Below are 15,663 nucleotides of genomic sequence, written 5' to 3' on the forward strand. Positions count from 1 at the left end.
TACTTCTTGAGGGAATGCTGGGACCTTATTTAACTTTGCTTAATATTATCTGAGGACCTGTTGCTGCTTCCTCCAGGAATCAAGAACTGTGTTTTCAAAGACATTGGGAGTTCCTCAGGCCAGGAAGCTGGAAACTTTCAGGACCCTAAATTATTTGGTTGTTTCCTTCCTGGTCTGAGCTGTGTAGGCTTCAGACCCCCATTCACTGTCTGGGCAACACAACTGAAGGCTCACCTTTAGACAGAGTGTCAGCAACAACATTCTGCCCATAGTCCCTGTTAGGCTTCATAGGGTAAGAGTAGTAACAAAATCAGAGAAATGTAAAAGGCTGTACAGAATAAGAGTGAAAAGAAGTCTCCAGACTGTTTCAAGTACTCCATTATTCTTTTTAAAAGATTCCACTGCTTCTACTAGGCTATCCAGGACTTGGCCATCCTGGTGACTGACTATGTAGTCAAGCTGATGTTTCACCTGAGATTTTACACAGATGAATAGACTCCTACACAAGACCCTACCCTTCTTGGGAAACAGACACAATAAACCTGGCCAAATTCCTGGACACACAAACTTGAAAAGCTAAAACGAAAGGACTAACCTGTTGGTGTCTGTAGCTATGTAGTACAGGTAATAGCTAAATCTTAAATGTGACTCTAGAAAAACATAGTAATGTTTGTTTTTTTTGCTATTCACTTGCATTCCTGGGTTGGACCAAAGCAATCTCTTGCTGTCCGAGGCAAAAAATTCTCGGGCTGACAAATCATTGTTACCACCCAAATGGGTGTATTTCCTCTGGTGGGGGCCATGTTATACCACCAGGTGTACATCTCTAGCACTCAAGCACCTCCCAGTTGTATTAAGCTGTGTTGGATTTAAAAAAGTAATTGAAGACAACTCCCAAAATTGGAAGCAAGGATAGTATCACTCGAATAAGTGTGTAATCTCCTGAGGTGACTACTTTGAAGAGGATAACTCCTTTTTGCATGTATAAGTATTGAGTTGTTTGTGAATAGAAAAAAAATATCCAGTCTCATCACTTTATAGCCTCACCTCAGAGGCTTCTGTTGATGCTTTAAAAATCTGATCATAAAAATAGGTGACAGCCCTACTGTTAAAGATCTATAAAACTGGAGTGGGTAATTTACTTCACTCAGAATCCCCTTGCTACTCCCAAACACATTTCTCCCACCAGCAATGGAAAGTTGATTTATTTTCCTCTCTATGGTATTTATAACCCTCTGGCTGTGTCTACTTCAGGGTACCAGATCAAATGTTTTCCCTGAATTGACCGGTCAATTCAGTCCAACAACCGCTCAAGTTTTTTTTTTTTTTGTTTCTTTTAGCAGAACAGCCTGGTGTACAGTTTCCACTCACTGGTTGATTTGGAATATGCAGATTTAATTCCATAGCCTTTGATCTGCGAACTTAATTATCCATAAATAAGCAGAGATGGTACATAACCATAGTTGTGAAGTCATAGCTTTTGAGAATCCTCAATCAATTAGAGTGATGGGTTCATTGGACTGGCAGAAACTTTAGAAGTCACCTAGAGCAACCCTGGAGAAGGAAATGGCAAGCCACTCCAGCATTTTTACCAAGAAAATTCCAAATGGGGTCATGAAGGATCAGATACAACTGAAACAATTCAACAATTACAACAATGCAACCCTGCGTTTTTCCAGGTTAGGAAACTCTCAGTTCCAAAGTATTAAGTGACTTGTCAAAGTTTGCACCTAGTTAGTGGGTAAATGAAAAAATTGGTTTAGGATTAAGTCTTTTGATTCCTAAACTAGTCTTCTTCTGGAAAGGTTAACTTATATATCTGTTCCTCCCCTTTTCTACCTCAGCATCCACTGTTTTCCAGGTTTCCCTGTGCATATATGCTTTCATGACAACCCCTTCTGCAATTCTGGGTAGACACTGATTTGATGAACTCATTCTTACTATGGTGTTAAGGATTTACCACATGACTTATCTCAGGGACATTGGTATAAGAGAATGCCTGAAGAGGGCAGCGCTTATAGGAAAATAAGGAAAAAAATATTGTTTGGTATTCTAGAGTAGTGGAGGAAGATGATTTCTGAGCTGAGAAGCCTCTCTAGAACTACTCAGATCACACCATATAGGTGACCACATACACAAGGGAAGCCTGGGCTACCAGAACCTTTTGTAACAATTATATATGCATGTATGTATATATATATATATGTGTGTGTGTGTGTGTGTGTGTGTGTGTGTGTGTGTGTGTGTATGCATGCATGCATCCATCTATCTATCTATCTATCTCTCTATCTATATCTATCATACTATCCTTTTCTCATACAAACTACCTTCTCAAATAGGAGGAGGCCACAGTCCTGTGCTGCTTTTCCACTATATTCAGAGAATTTTTCTTTATCAGCATCTCTGCCTGAACACACAGGGCCTCTTACAGATCCGGGAGCGACAGAGCCCCCAAAATGCATTGCAGTGCTTTGAACACACTCTGAATAGCTCTTGTCTGTCAGGAGACTTCATTTCATGTTTCAGATTTTTTTCCCAGGGGGCTTTGATGTTAATCCATTTCACACTTCTATCACATCTGTTCTTCTTCCTGCTTTCTTATCTCTTCTGAGCATTCAAATACATATATGAGAGGGAAAAAAAGTTTTTCCTCTCATTGTGCAGTTTCTGAAGTGAAACTTTAATGATGAAGCATATTCTAACTCACTTCATTGATACTGTTTTAACCACACAGGTTGCTATATACATACCATACTTTAAAACATTCAATGACTCTTAATTTCACTGGCTTGGGTGCTAGCTTTAATTAAAGGAGTTGTCTGGGTAAGTCTCATAACCCTTGGTGACTGTGACCATGGCTGCCAATGTAGCAAAAATGAAGGATGTACATGGCAATAATGTGGTGAATTTGTTCAATGTAAATAGCCAAGTAGAGAAATGTAAACTAGAAACTAAATCAAGCCTGGGGCTTGATTTAGGAAGTTAAATTATTCAAAGCAGATTATATACCTCAGTGTTTACCACACAGAGTGGTGATTTAAGAAAGGTAGCTATTTAGACAATTGAGAAGGAAAGTGCTAGGAGGGAAAATGAGGCTTGGAGATCTGAATTGTCCAGATTGCTTGTCCACAATGCCCAGATTCACTAGCTATTTAACCAATTCATCTTTGTTTGAAAGTGGAGACAGAACTAAACTGAAGTAGTAAGACCTTACCCACTAATTATGTCTAGAGATTTCTGAAGAAGGTCAAAATGAGGGGAAAGATTTAGAATATTGTTTTTGTTGTTGGTGTTGTTTCTAAGAAAGCCTGAATACAGTAAGAACTGAGTGAATGAGATGAACTGTTTGGAGATTTTGATATTCTTTGCCTCATGGATGGGTATGAATATCAGCTGGGAACACAAGGATGTTCCTTATGTACAAAATTTAGCACCAAGAAGGCAAGAAATTAAAAGGGAGGGAGGTCAAAGAGTTGAAATTGTTTCAGAAAAGCATCAACTTTCTACTTAGGTCATGGTTTACAGAAAATAGATCAACCAATAAATTAGTTATATATAATATGTGTATCTCTATGATGGGAACTATGGAAAAAGATATCATAACAGATAAAAAAGTAGAAGAGAAGCTCTTAAAAGCCAACACCTGCTCTACATTTGGCCTTATACCTCAGTGTCATGAATTTTTGTTCATTTTTATTCACACCTGTGACTTCATCAGTTTAGAGAACTTCTAGTCAGACAAACTCCCACACCGATGCAGATTAGCTACTTTTCTTTATATCTTTAGCATCTAGAACAGTGTCTAGCACATAGTTACTTCTTAATAAATGGCTATTGATTCATTCTTTATAATCTTAGAGGATTTCCACCAGCACTGAGAGGTTAAACAACTTGCTTAGGGTCACACACAGCTAGTCTGTAACAAAGGCAGAATTTGAAGTATGTCTTTTTGAATCCAAGGACAATTCTCTGTCCATCTCATCATATTATTTTCATTATTTATTTGACATATGTAACAGCTAGTTGTGTCATTATCATAACTTTTCTGATGTTAAATCATCCGCAGGAAGTGCAGGAATAGTTAGTTTGCAGTCATATGGCCTAGGAGAGCTATATTAAGTGTTGGTTGAGAAAGTTTTGAATTCAAGTTTCTAAACAAGGTTGGTTGCTGTGTCTCGGTACTTTTGATGTGGTGTACTTTGACTGAAAAAGAATGTTCACCAAACCTGCTTTGGTTTAAATTTGTAAGATATATGGTCTTATATTTCTTATGGCTTACCTGAATGCTGACCCAATGTTGAGTTCTTATCACTTAGTACATCTAAACCTTTAATACAGCCTTTGTAGCTAAAAGCTCACATAAAGTTGACCCAGTTTTGTTCTGATAGGGTGACTTTGCATTAAAATGGAAACTCAGTGAGTTGGAAGACTCAGCAGCCTTTGCCTTGGCACCCATTACCACACTGGAAAGAGCCATTAATTATTTTTAAAAGTTTGTGAATGTGGGAAATAAAGATGGTAACTGAACCTGAAGCTGAACCTGCTAAGTCATTTGTAGATAAAAAGGAGCAGAACACCCAGTGCTATTAAAGTATGAGGAAAGCTGTCAGAGTGGAGAATGCTCAGATGAGGTGGTAATAATAGCCTGAAGAACATAAAATTACCAAAAGGCTCTGATGGTGGCAGAAACCTCTCTTTTCAGTATCTCTTATGGATTCACTTTTAATTGCCAACTCACAACCATCTCCATCACAGGTGATCAAGTCTAGTGCATCTGATTATCTGTGTGTATTGGGAGAGGGAGGGAATAGCCTCAAAACAGACCAGGGTATCAACCAATGGACTATCATAATAACTAGAGTATTAAGTCTCCAAAAATATGATTATTATGACTAGGTTTGCTGACCCCACAGATTTATTTTAGTTAATAAAAAGCCTGGCCATTCAGAAGATCTGAGATACTTGAAAGAGGATAATAATAATGGATTATAATGCTATTTAAAACATATTCATCTTAAAGTGAAATATATCCCCACATTGTACATAGAGAACCAGCACTGGAATGAGGAAGACTTTGGTTCAAGTACTGCTTTTGCTATACTAATTATGGGGCTGTGGACAAATCAAAGTCTCACAGTGTTCTTCCAAACTTTCTAGGTCTGTCAGATATAGACAACGCAACTATGTGCATGAGGCAAAGAGTTTCCACACCAGGAGTTTCTGTCACAAATGAATTCAAAGACCCCAAAGCTCTCCCACTCACAAAAAAATATCATGAGATAGGTGGAACTCCATCTTTTTTTTGACAAAAATGTTCAGAGCCATTTTTAGGGCAGGATTGAACCCCTTCTTCAGAATTATTGTGAGGAAGCACTCTAGAGAAAGGGAGTCAGACATTGACTGTCTTGTTTTCTTTTGATATAATCATGGTAGTAGCTCTAATAAGTATAAGGTAAAGATCATAGAAATGTATGGTAGTTCTGTAGGAGGTCAGAGAAAGGCATATTATTACCCTTGGCTGGCATGCTCTAAGGATTTGTAGAGGAGAAAGATGAACTTGATCTTGAAATATCTTGGAAATTTGACATGCACATTAAAAGAGTCCTTCCAACAAGCATTTCTGAGGGTCAGCCCAGTGCTAAGGTATTTCTTAGTCTCTTGTAGAGAAGAAACAGTAGTTTTTTTAAAAAAATCAAAAAGTTTATAGTCCAAGAAAGCACAAAGAAAGGGAGAAAGTAATGGCATTAGACTAATATATTCAAAGAAAACCAGTTTCATGAAAAATGTTATCAAAATTAGGACAGAGATGATTGTTCTACTTATTTTATCCTATCCCTTGAATCCCTGCTTTTAAAAAAGTAACTGCTCCTATCATGATAAATGAAGAACACTTCTGAGAAGAACTATACATTTAAAGAATATTGGATCTATTATTCAAATTTAAATGGGTGCTATTGTCAATGTTATCTATCTCTTCTCTCTTTTCATTGAATGAAGCATTCAAATTTTAAATCTATAAACTGCTTCTAGGACATTCTGTACTCAATATAGTATTTCATCTTTGTATGCATATGCTATAATTAGCAATGCATTCAATAATTCCTGTTATTCAGCATTATCTATAACTGATGCAGAGAAGGAGCAAAAGGGGAACTTTGGATATCTAATTCTTAAAGAACTATGTTATAAAAGAGGGAATATGCTTCCCTGTTGATTCAGAAGACAAAACTTAGAAGTCTGGTTAGACATAATAAAGAGGATGATTTAGACTTAATTTTGGAAAGAATTTGCCACTACTAGAGCTATCCAAATGATTAGAGGCAGTTGTCTCAGGAGTTAGTGTGCTCTTTATCAGTTAGACTATTCATACAATGGATGGAAGACTATCAGGCAAGATATAGAAGGACTTTCTATGGCTGGAACTTTAGATAAGGTGAGATAAAATATTCCCTCCAAATGTAAGATGTAAATGTAAGAATCATAATTCTATGAATGACAGGCACCATGGTAGAGTAGATAGGGCACCAAATTTGGAGTCAGGAAGATCCAGATTCAAATAATTTCCTTAGATCTTTACTATCTATGTGACCCTGGGGAGATCATTCAACCACTCTGTGCCTCAGTTTCCTCATCTGTAAAATAAGGAGATTTCATTTAATGGCCTCTAAATCTATGACAGTATAATTCTATGATTCCATGATTTTATAATGCAACTACCTACTGATTTTTCCTTGAAGCTACAATAATACTTCAAGGAGCTTTAATTCCCCTGCTGTTGATACTCCCAATAATGTTAGTTATAATCTTTCTATGACCTATTAGTCTTTGGAAATTGGTTTTATTTTTTTTAAATCCATTACTTACAGATAACTTTGTAATAAACCTCTCTGAATTTAGCTACTCTAGTCCTTCAAAAACAAATATTCAATCCATTATTTGGGGTCTATGTTATAATCATGCCACATTAAAGGAGAGAAGAAATGAAAGTAAATGTCTAAACTCTTGGTGACAGAGAATTATTTCCAATAAAAGCTGAACATCTGCATCAGAGAGACTCCAAACTCAAAATGCATTAGAAATATTGACTATCCTCTTTCCATGAGAAGAGTGAGAGGCTGTTCAGGTTACACTATGAGCCAACAGACAAGTTGACTAGAAATTCCCAGTATGTGTCTTGGATCTCTAAAAGTTATATAGGGAATGTGCATGTTATGGAGTGAGGCAGAGAGATTGATCCTCACGACAAAGGCTCTTACTCTGAATTAGGGAACACAGAAAAGCCATGGTTAAAGAGTACTCATTCAGGAAAAGGCTAAAACACATCATTGGTCTGGTATAGCCAGGGACTGGTTATTAGAGATACAGGGGCTAAGGAGAGGGCAGCAAAGCAAGAGACAGAAAGGGGACAGTGGAATCTGTATTAAAGGTATTGGCTGACACCAAAGGATTAAAAGACTATGAGGAATACAATAAAAGATATAGTCCACGATCAGATATTGTGTATGTCTCTGTCTATACATACACACATGGGTACATAAATACATACGTATTTTTCCATCTTTTTAGCGCATGAGGTCAGGCCCATCTTTCTGCTGCTTCTGAATCAGCTTCAGATGCAAGTTGCCCATCACCACTAGAATTACATTTAGGGGAAGCAGTTATTTCGTAGTGATGCAGCTAGGTAGTGCAGTAGATATAGCATTGGGCTTGGAGTCAGGAGAAATTTGAGTTCAAATCGGGATTCATATACTTACTACCTGTGTGACCCTAAGCAAATCACTGAATCTCTGTTTGCCTGTTTCTTCATCTCTAAAAGTGGGATAATAATAGCACCTACCTTCCCAAGGTTATTGAGAGGGTCAAATAAGATAATAATTGCAAAGTTTTTAACACAGTGTCTGGCACATTGTAAGCACTGTGTAAATGTTAGCTCTTATTACCATTATTATATTTATTATAAATACAAATTTATGTGTGATTCACTCCTTTACTGATCTTGAACTTCTCCCCCTAGGAAAGGATTAGACATGACGTTTTCTCAGGGGACTTTAAATTCAAGCCCTCAATGAATTCATGCCTCTGTTAATTGTAGCTCAGTTGCCTAAGAACAACTCATAATCATATAAATCTTTAGGGATATAAATAGCACTCCACAATAAACCTATGAGGTAGATAGTGCTAGTATTGTTATCTCCATAGAGGGAAACTGAGGCTCTGAAAGATGAAGAAAATGCTATTTTTTTTAAAAAAATGCTTCCCAGCCTGTCTTCAATCTATAATTCCAGCCTTGCCAATGTTAGATGTGCATAATAGGCGTTGTCTAGATTTCTCAGTTTGCGTGTAAATTCTTTTCATTAAATAACCTAGAGTCTTGAATATAATGAAACCATCCTTTATGAATCTGGGGGATAGCTGGAGTAACAGATCCTCTTTTTGCGTTGTTTCCCATGGATTTTGTGACTTTTGCAGACCTCTGTGCACTGAGCCAATGAAACTTCTGTCTTTACCAGCTAATTCTGTATCCAACCCTTATTGCTAATTGGTAAACAAAACAGTGAGAAAGTTTTAAAATATTAAATTGGATCCTGAATTACCTTCAACTCCATTAGTACACTGTATTGTTGGAGAGTGATTTCAGCAAATGAGAATTCTAAGTAGAATGTAACATAGAAGACTTAAAAAAAATACTAATCACAGAGATTATCCAACATAGGCACTTAAATTACCACTCCTGTTTTATAGTTATTATCATACCTCTATAATCCATGTCCCTTTACAAGGCTATTCAAGCTATAACATATGACAGGCAGTGCATTTCTCTGCTATTTATAATGTGCCTTGGGTCATGTTATATGGCATAAGACTAAAGGCAGAATGACTTAAACCACCCAAGAAGTGCAATAACCCCTAACAAATGCACAGCCTGGAGTGTCTTATTGCTGTTATGAAATGAAATTCATACATTAAACTAAGAAAAATTGTCAGACCCTGTGCATTTATTGGGAATCATAAACATGTCTGTCTGTCTATTGATGCATTTCTTCAGCCCATCACAAAAGGTAGCTATTGTCCCAGCCCCTAAGATTACCACCCTCTCTCAGGATCAAAATTGTACTTGTCCCCTTGGGCTTAGACTTCCTGAGACACTGCAAAACACATCCATTGTATTGAAATCATTGCAACAGGGACATTTTCTTTCTGTGATAGTCTCCTCTCCTGATTGCCTGTGCATTTGAGCTCAAAAGTGATCTTGCAAGCTGAGTAAAAGCAGCTGATTCAATGTTTTATAAAAACACTCTTGCAAATTAAAGTCCAGGTTTACTTGGATAAGAAGAGTTTTACCTGACCGATTGACTCAGAGTAAACCAAGAGCAATGATAAATGGAAATATCTCTTAGTGGAGGGAGGCATTGTGGGGAAAGCAGAAGCTATCAGGAGGAGGGCTGGTTTTATTTAGTACCTTTATTAATGATCTGGAAGAGGGAGGAAACCCAACGCTAATGAAAATTTCAAGCAACACTAAATTGGGAGGTGTTGCAAGTGTACATGAATACAGGGGGAAAATGTGGATTCAATTAAAGAAGTTAGCTATGTGGACAGAAAATAACCAACTGAAATTCAGCTCAGAAAAGCCTTGATGGATACATGTAGGAAGGTCCAAATTCAGACCATACACTTGGGCTCTTTCACTGCTGAAACTATGTTTAGTACAAACTGAGTCAGCAAGTTGAAAAGTGGCCAAATTTATTCAACAACAGAGTTGTTTTGTTTTTATTTTTTCCCCTAGTGCCAAATAACTAGTTTGAATGATGTTTTTTCCTTCTTGTCATTGTGTAGACCTAGGAAGCTTAAGCTATTTTTGGCTTTTGGGCCCAACAGTAGTTTATTCTAGCCCTCTGCAGTCGCAGCATATTGTGTGAGACATAAATGCTAGTTTGGAGTTTGTTAGTTATGATTTCGATGTCAGATAGATGGGAAAATGAGAAGGTATAAAGTATACTACCAATGAGAATTGGAAAACCTAATGAGTCATGGGATCAGAGAGCAAGAGGTAGAAAGGACCTTATAATCCATTTAGTCTGACCCTTCAATTTAGAAATGAAAACACCGAGGGCCAGAGATTTTAAGCAATATCTGAGGTCACATAGATAAAAAATAAAGAGCCAAGACTTGAACTCAGGTCTTATGCAACCAAGTTCAGCATTCTTTCTGATGTACCACAATCAATCAAAGCAAAAGTATTTATTATATATCTACTCCATGGAAGGCACTGGGGGAGGCGTGGGAGATAGAAATAGAAAAGTGAGATAGTCACTGATATCAGTGGAGCAATATAACTTTTTCAAAGATAAGGAAATATAGGAAATATACAGAATAACTAGACGGCAATTTAGAGGGAGAACAGAAGAGGATCTTTTTTTGGCACTTTTTTCCCCCCAAAATAATGGGGCACCACTGAAATTTCTTGATCAGGAAAACAAGCATGCTTAGACTCTTGCTTTTAAGAGTATCAGTTTGTTGGCTTCATTGAGAAAGTTTTAAAGAAGAGACTAGATTCAGAGAGAATAATGAGGTGGTCCTTAACATTATCCTTAGTGAAAAGAATGTTTAGTCCTGGGTGCTGGATTTGGAATTAAGAGGCTCTACTCACTATTTAGGGGGAAAAATAACAATAACACTAATTACTGGCAGACTACACCAATGGGGGGAAAGGGTATTGAGTTTATAATTAACATAGGGTATAAGGTTTAGTAATGATGACATAGCAGATTTTTAAAAATTCTAAGCGTTGTGAGTACCATTGATTTCAGAACTTTAAAAGTTCAAGTGCCACCCACTTTGAAAGAACCCAATGTACACAAATCCAAACTTATAAAACAGACAAATTAAGGGATGATTACTCACATTACAAGAGAATTCACCTTCACCACAGGGTTTCTTTAAAAAGCTAGCTCCCAGAGGCATTTAAAATAGGATTTGACTTACAAAAGAATCAATTCTCATGCAATTTTTTCAGGGACAGGTCACCTGGCTTAATGTGAAATGTACAGGTCCTTTGGAAGGTTTACTAAAGATTGTATAACAAGCATACAAAACAATGGTTCAATTAAGTAAAGACCCTAAGGACCAGTTCTTTCTCCAGTGGAAATGTGTTTATTTCTCAATCAACAAAGGATGCAGGATCCTTCTTATCTCCTCCACAACACTGACCAAATATAACAGTATTGCCTTGTGGGATAAGCTTAAAGGATATAAACATGGATGTACCAACTGAAAAGGACTTTAAAAATAATTTAGTCCAATCTCCTTTTTGTATGGAGGTAGAAGTAACCTATTCAAGATAAGTAGAACATTTATTAAGCACATCCTATGTGCCAGTCACTGTACTAAGTGTTGGAGATAGAAATATAAGCAAAAAGACAGACCCTGCCCTCAAGGTGTTTAATTTCAAATGGGCAAAGACAACATACAAAGGGGAACTAGAAAGCAAGTGCAGGGTGGGGAAGAGTCTGGGAAGAGGAGTAGATAGTGGGACAGGAGAGGAGATGGAGAAGACTCCAGAATTGTGAATAAAAAGTTGATAGAGTGAAAACAGGGACTAATGGGTCTGGGCTTCTACTCCAAAATTCGTCCTTCATCTTAGTCATAAGACCCTTTCTTTTCTCTTGCCTTCCATCTTGGAAGAATCTGTTTTCCCTATCTGAAAGATATGGGGAACAGAATATCTCAAATCAGTGGGCTCTGGGGTGTCTGACTTTGTCCTTTCCCTGAACTTCTCCAGTTACAATGCTGGAATGTATGTGTCAAGGTGAATGACTAGGGTTAAACAATGTCACAAAATCAGCGGTCCTCTGATATGTCTAGCCCTGTGCCAGCTGCTACAGCTCAAGCACGCAGTGTTTAATTTGAATGGGATGACCTGTAAGGTTCCTTATAATACTGTTATGCTTCTAATTTATGGAGGCTATCACTATATGAAGAAAGATTGATGGATGTGATGACTTTTTAGCTGGAAGAAAAGAAAACACAATGACTGTCTTCAATTATTTGGAAGAGGGACAGACCCTATTCTATTCTATGGATGTCCTCCAGCAGACAGAATTAAAACCAACCAATAAAGAAGAACAATAAGAGAAGTAATCAAATTAATAATAAAAAAGAATTCTTCACACATTCATCCATCCATTCATTCATTTACTCAATAAATATTTATTGAGCACCTGCCATATACAATAACTTGAACTATGGATATATTTGGTGAGAGGGGGAATCAAGAATCCTCATGGAGCTTACCTACTAATGGGGAAAGCCATGCATCCAAAAATAACCATAAGGTTCCATGTGCAATGAGAGGGACAAAGTTTTATGTTATCTCAGAGGAGGAAAAGGTTGTGTGTGGTTTGTTTGTTTTGGGAGGGGGAATTTTTTTTTTTAATAAATCTGATCCAAGTATAGTAACAAATCATTGGAAGTTCTTCACAAGATGAGTCACCTGTAACCTATCTCCCTGAATGTGCACTAATTAGATCCCTGCGTTCAATTGGCATTGATAAACCACACTCTTTACAACTCCCAATGGTACTGTAATCACATTATGTTAGGGTTACTGCCATTGTACTATCATAATCTTACCCCTTTCATGATGCCCACTTAGATTTTTTCCCCTCCTTACTTTAATGTCAGCCTGGTTAAATGAGGTTATTTTGTATTTAATTCATGACAGTATTTAAAACTCAACAGCTTGAAAACACAGTGCAGTGACACCATACAGAAGCTATGTGTTACATGGATGACACAGTTACCAATTAATGAGGAGAGGATGATGATGTGGCTTTTCTAAAATTAAAATAATTAAAAGCACATTAGAGATTGCTTAACTTGATGGCAAGTAGTCCCTCTTGACTCTTAAAGTCTCATCCTAGTCACTATATAAATAAAGTCAACACTTGCTGGTCCAAAAGTTTCAATCTTCTCTGTATATCAAGTGAGTATTGTTGGCCAAGAATTTTCAGCAGAGGTCAAATGGGCAGTCAGATACTAGTTTTGCCTTTAAGACTAAAAGCCTTTATACTAGAATCCCCAGGGAATTATATTGTGCTACCATACATCTGCTAAACCCTATGATATCAAGTTTTCTCACATTGTCAAGGACTTGGTTTGTTGGTATCTTCCTAGCCAAGTTGTAATGGCTAGCACTGTCTTTTATGATGAATTTCCCTCTTCTGACTACTATCCCAGAGTGACTAATATCTGGGATTTGTGGTTTGAGACCAAATGACTATGCCCCCACAGGGCCCTTCTCATGGGTGCCAGACTGAGCTTCTGCCAAGATTCTGACTTGAAGGTCCTTTTATTTGACCCCCAATTTACTCTTATTAATAAGAATGAGATATCAAATATATTCAAAGACAAGTTAACACCCTCTCTTAGCACACAGCATCCCTCTGTTCCCTCATCTTAGACTTCTTGTTTTTGTTTCTTGTTCTTGAAGAGGACCATGACATCAGGAGGTGATGTCATGACTTGCAGTGAGTTGAATTTAAGTGAGGGAGGACTGTGTATATGTCAGGGTGATTGGATGTTTGAGGCAATCAGGCTTAAGTGACTTTCCCAGGGTGACACAACTTGTAAGCATCAAGTATAGAGGCAGATATGAACTCAGGTCCTCCTGACTCCAGGGCCAGTGCTCTATCCACTGCACCACCGACCTGTACCAAAGACCTCTTAGTGCATATGGCTCATCTTAGCCTCCCCACCTTCTCTCAGTATTCCTGACAGTTGGGCTGGGAGAGAAATCAGGTGCAAGAAGGGAGCATGAAGCTATATCCACTAAGTGACAATAGATAACAGCAGTGGGAGCCAGAAACTACCTTGCAGGCGTGTATAGGTTTTTACATAGAAGCCAAGCTGTTGTCACTTTTAGTAATCCTTTTCTTCTTGGGCACATACCCAATCACCAGGCCAGGGCTTATTGCTGACAAAAGGGTCTCTTCTTATCTCTCATATACTGAGAAATCAGGGCTACTTCCTCATTTGAGCTGGGCTATTTATTTTCATCCAGGTTTTTGTATATTTGGCAGGTTAATGGAAATGCTCAGAAGTATATGTGAGAGAGAGTGAAGAAGGGTGACATTATGGGTCATATGAGCGGGAGAGTGGCAAGGTTAGTGTTTTACTGAAGATGACTGACAGCTATATGAATGATGGGTTGGTGAGGTGAGAACAGAGAGTTGCTGAGACAAATTAGGAAGCCAGGGCAACAATGCAAGCAAGAAGGATTGGTTTACTAAAAATGGATGTGTTAATGAAAGTCCGGAGATAGATGACTGAAATATTCATATCCTTTGATAGGAATAACATACTGCCAGCCATTTTGTCCAAGAAGGTCAAAATTAGGAAGAAAAAAGAATCCATATCCACTAACACAATTATAACAGCACTTTTTTAGTATTTAAGAACTGGAAAGGAACTTCCAGTTCTTCTTGTGAAGGCATTAGAGGTGATGAAGGTTTTGGTGACTTGGCTTTGGGAAAAACACATGATAGTTGGTGGCCATGGAGGGCATGAAATTCGAGAAGTTCCAGACAGAGAAGGCAGGGGCTCCATGTCACACAATATTCAGTCTGAGTATGCCTGGTGTTTGATGTGAAGCAAATACAGTGATGACATCCAAAAGGGCATCAGGCTACTGAAGGAACTGCTACCTAAAGGAAGCAAAGCGGAATAATGAGATTATATCTTCTATTCAGCTGTGGGGAACTATGACTTCAAGGAATTTGACAAGGCTCTGAAGTACATGAGAGGGTTGCTGCAGACTGAGCCCCAGAACAATCAGGCCAAGGAGCTAGAAGGCCGTATTGATAATGGGCTGATATGCATGGCCATCATAGGGGGCATGGCTCTGGGGGTGGCTGGGCATGCTGGGCTAATTGGACTTGCTGTTGCCTAGTTTAAGTCTTGAGCTGCTCTATCGCTGCCACCCTTGGGACAACCTCTGACCTGCCTCCCCACCCCACCCCATGAAACACCCAATTAGAGGCATAGCAATGTTGATACTGAGGATGTTTAAAGAGGAGGCAAGGGGTAAGACCTTGTCTCTTTTGGACCTTTCTATTCTACCCTCTTCCCCCCATCTTCATCCCCCTCCCAGTTTCCTCCCTGATTACTGTGCACCCTACAATTTCTCTCCCAAGACCTACCCTGCCGTGGAATTTTGTGTCTTAATAGAATATAAAAACCCTGAAGAGTGAAATGGTTGGATTTCTGTCATTGTATTCCCAGCATCTAGTAGAGAACCTTGAAGAAAGTGGACCCTTATCAAATGTTCATTAATTTAACTTGAATTATAAAACACCCTCAAGAATTATACAAATTTGATTTTTCAGGGTGTTGGAGAGAGGGGCTATGATGTAGCTTATGTTATATTAGATTTGGAAGTTGTTTGAATTGATGTGGTTATTTCAGCCCTAGAAATGGATAAGATCTGCAAAGAAGAGACTGTACAATGAAAAGGAACAAGAACAACATTTTTAAAAATAGGTATATTTAAAGTGTAGGAATAGCAAGAGGAGCCAACAAATGAGACAAAGAAGAAATGTTCAGAAAGACAAGAGGAGAATCAGGAAAATTATGATTCTGGAAGTCAGAAGATTCGTTTTTAAA

At 38.0% G+C, this 15,663-nt stretch overlaps 1 pseudogene; it reads left to right on the top strand.

Moving 5' to 3' along the window:
- Window positions 1-12,677: 12,677 nt before the first annotated feature.
- Window positions 12,678-14,950, top strand: LOC122729072 (annotated as a pseudogene).
- Window positions 14,951-15,663: the final 713 nt, after the last annotated feature.

Source organism: Dromiciops gliroides, chromosome 1, assembly GCF_019393635.1.
Source record: "Dromiciops gliroides isolate mDroGli1 chromosome 1, mDroGli1.pri, whole genome shotgun sequence".
In the NCBI taxonomy this organism is placed as follows: domain Eukaryota; kingdom Metazoa; phylum Chordata; class Mammalia; order Microbiotheria; family Microbiotheriidae; genus Dromiciops; species Dromiciops gliroides.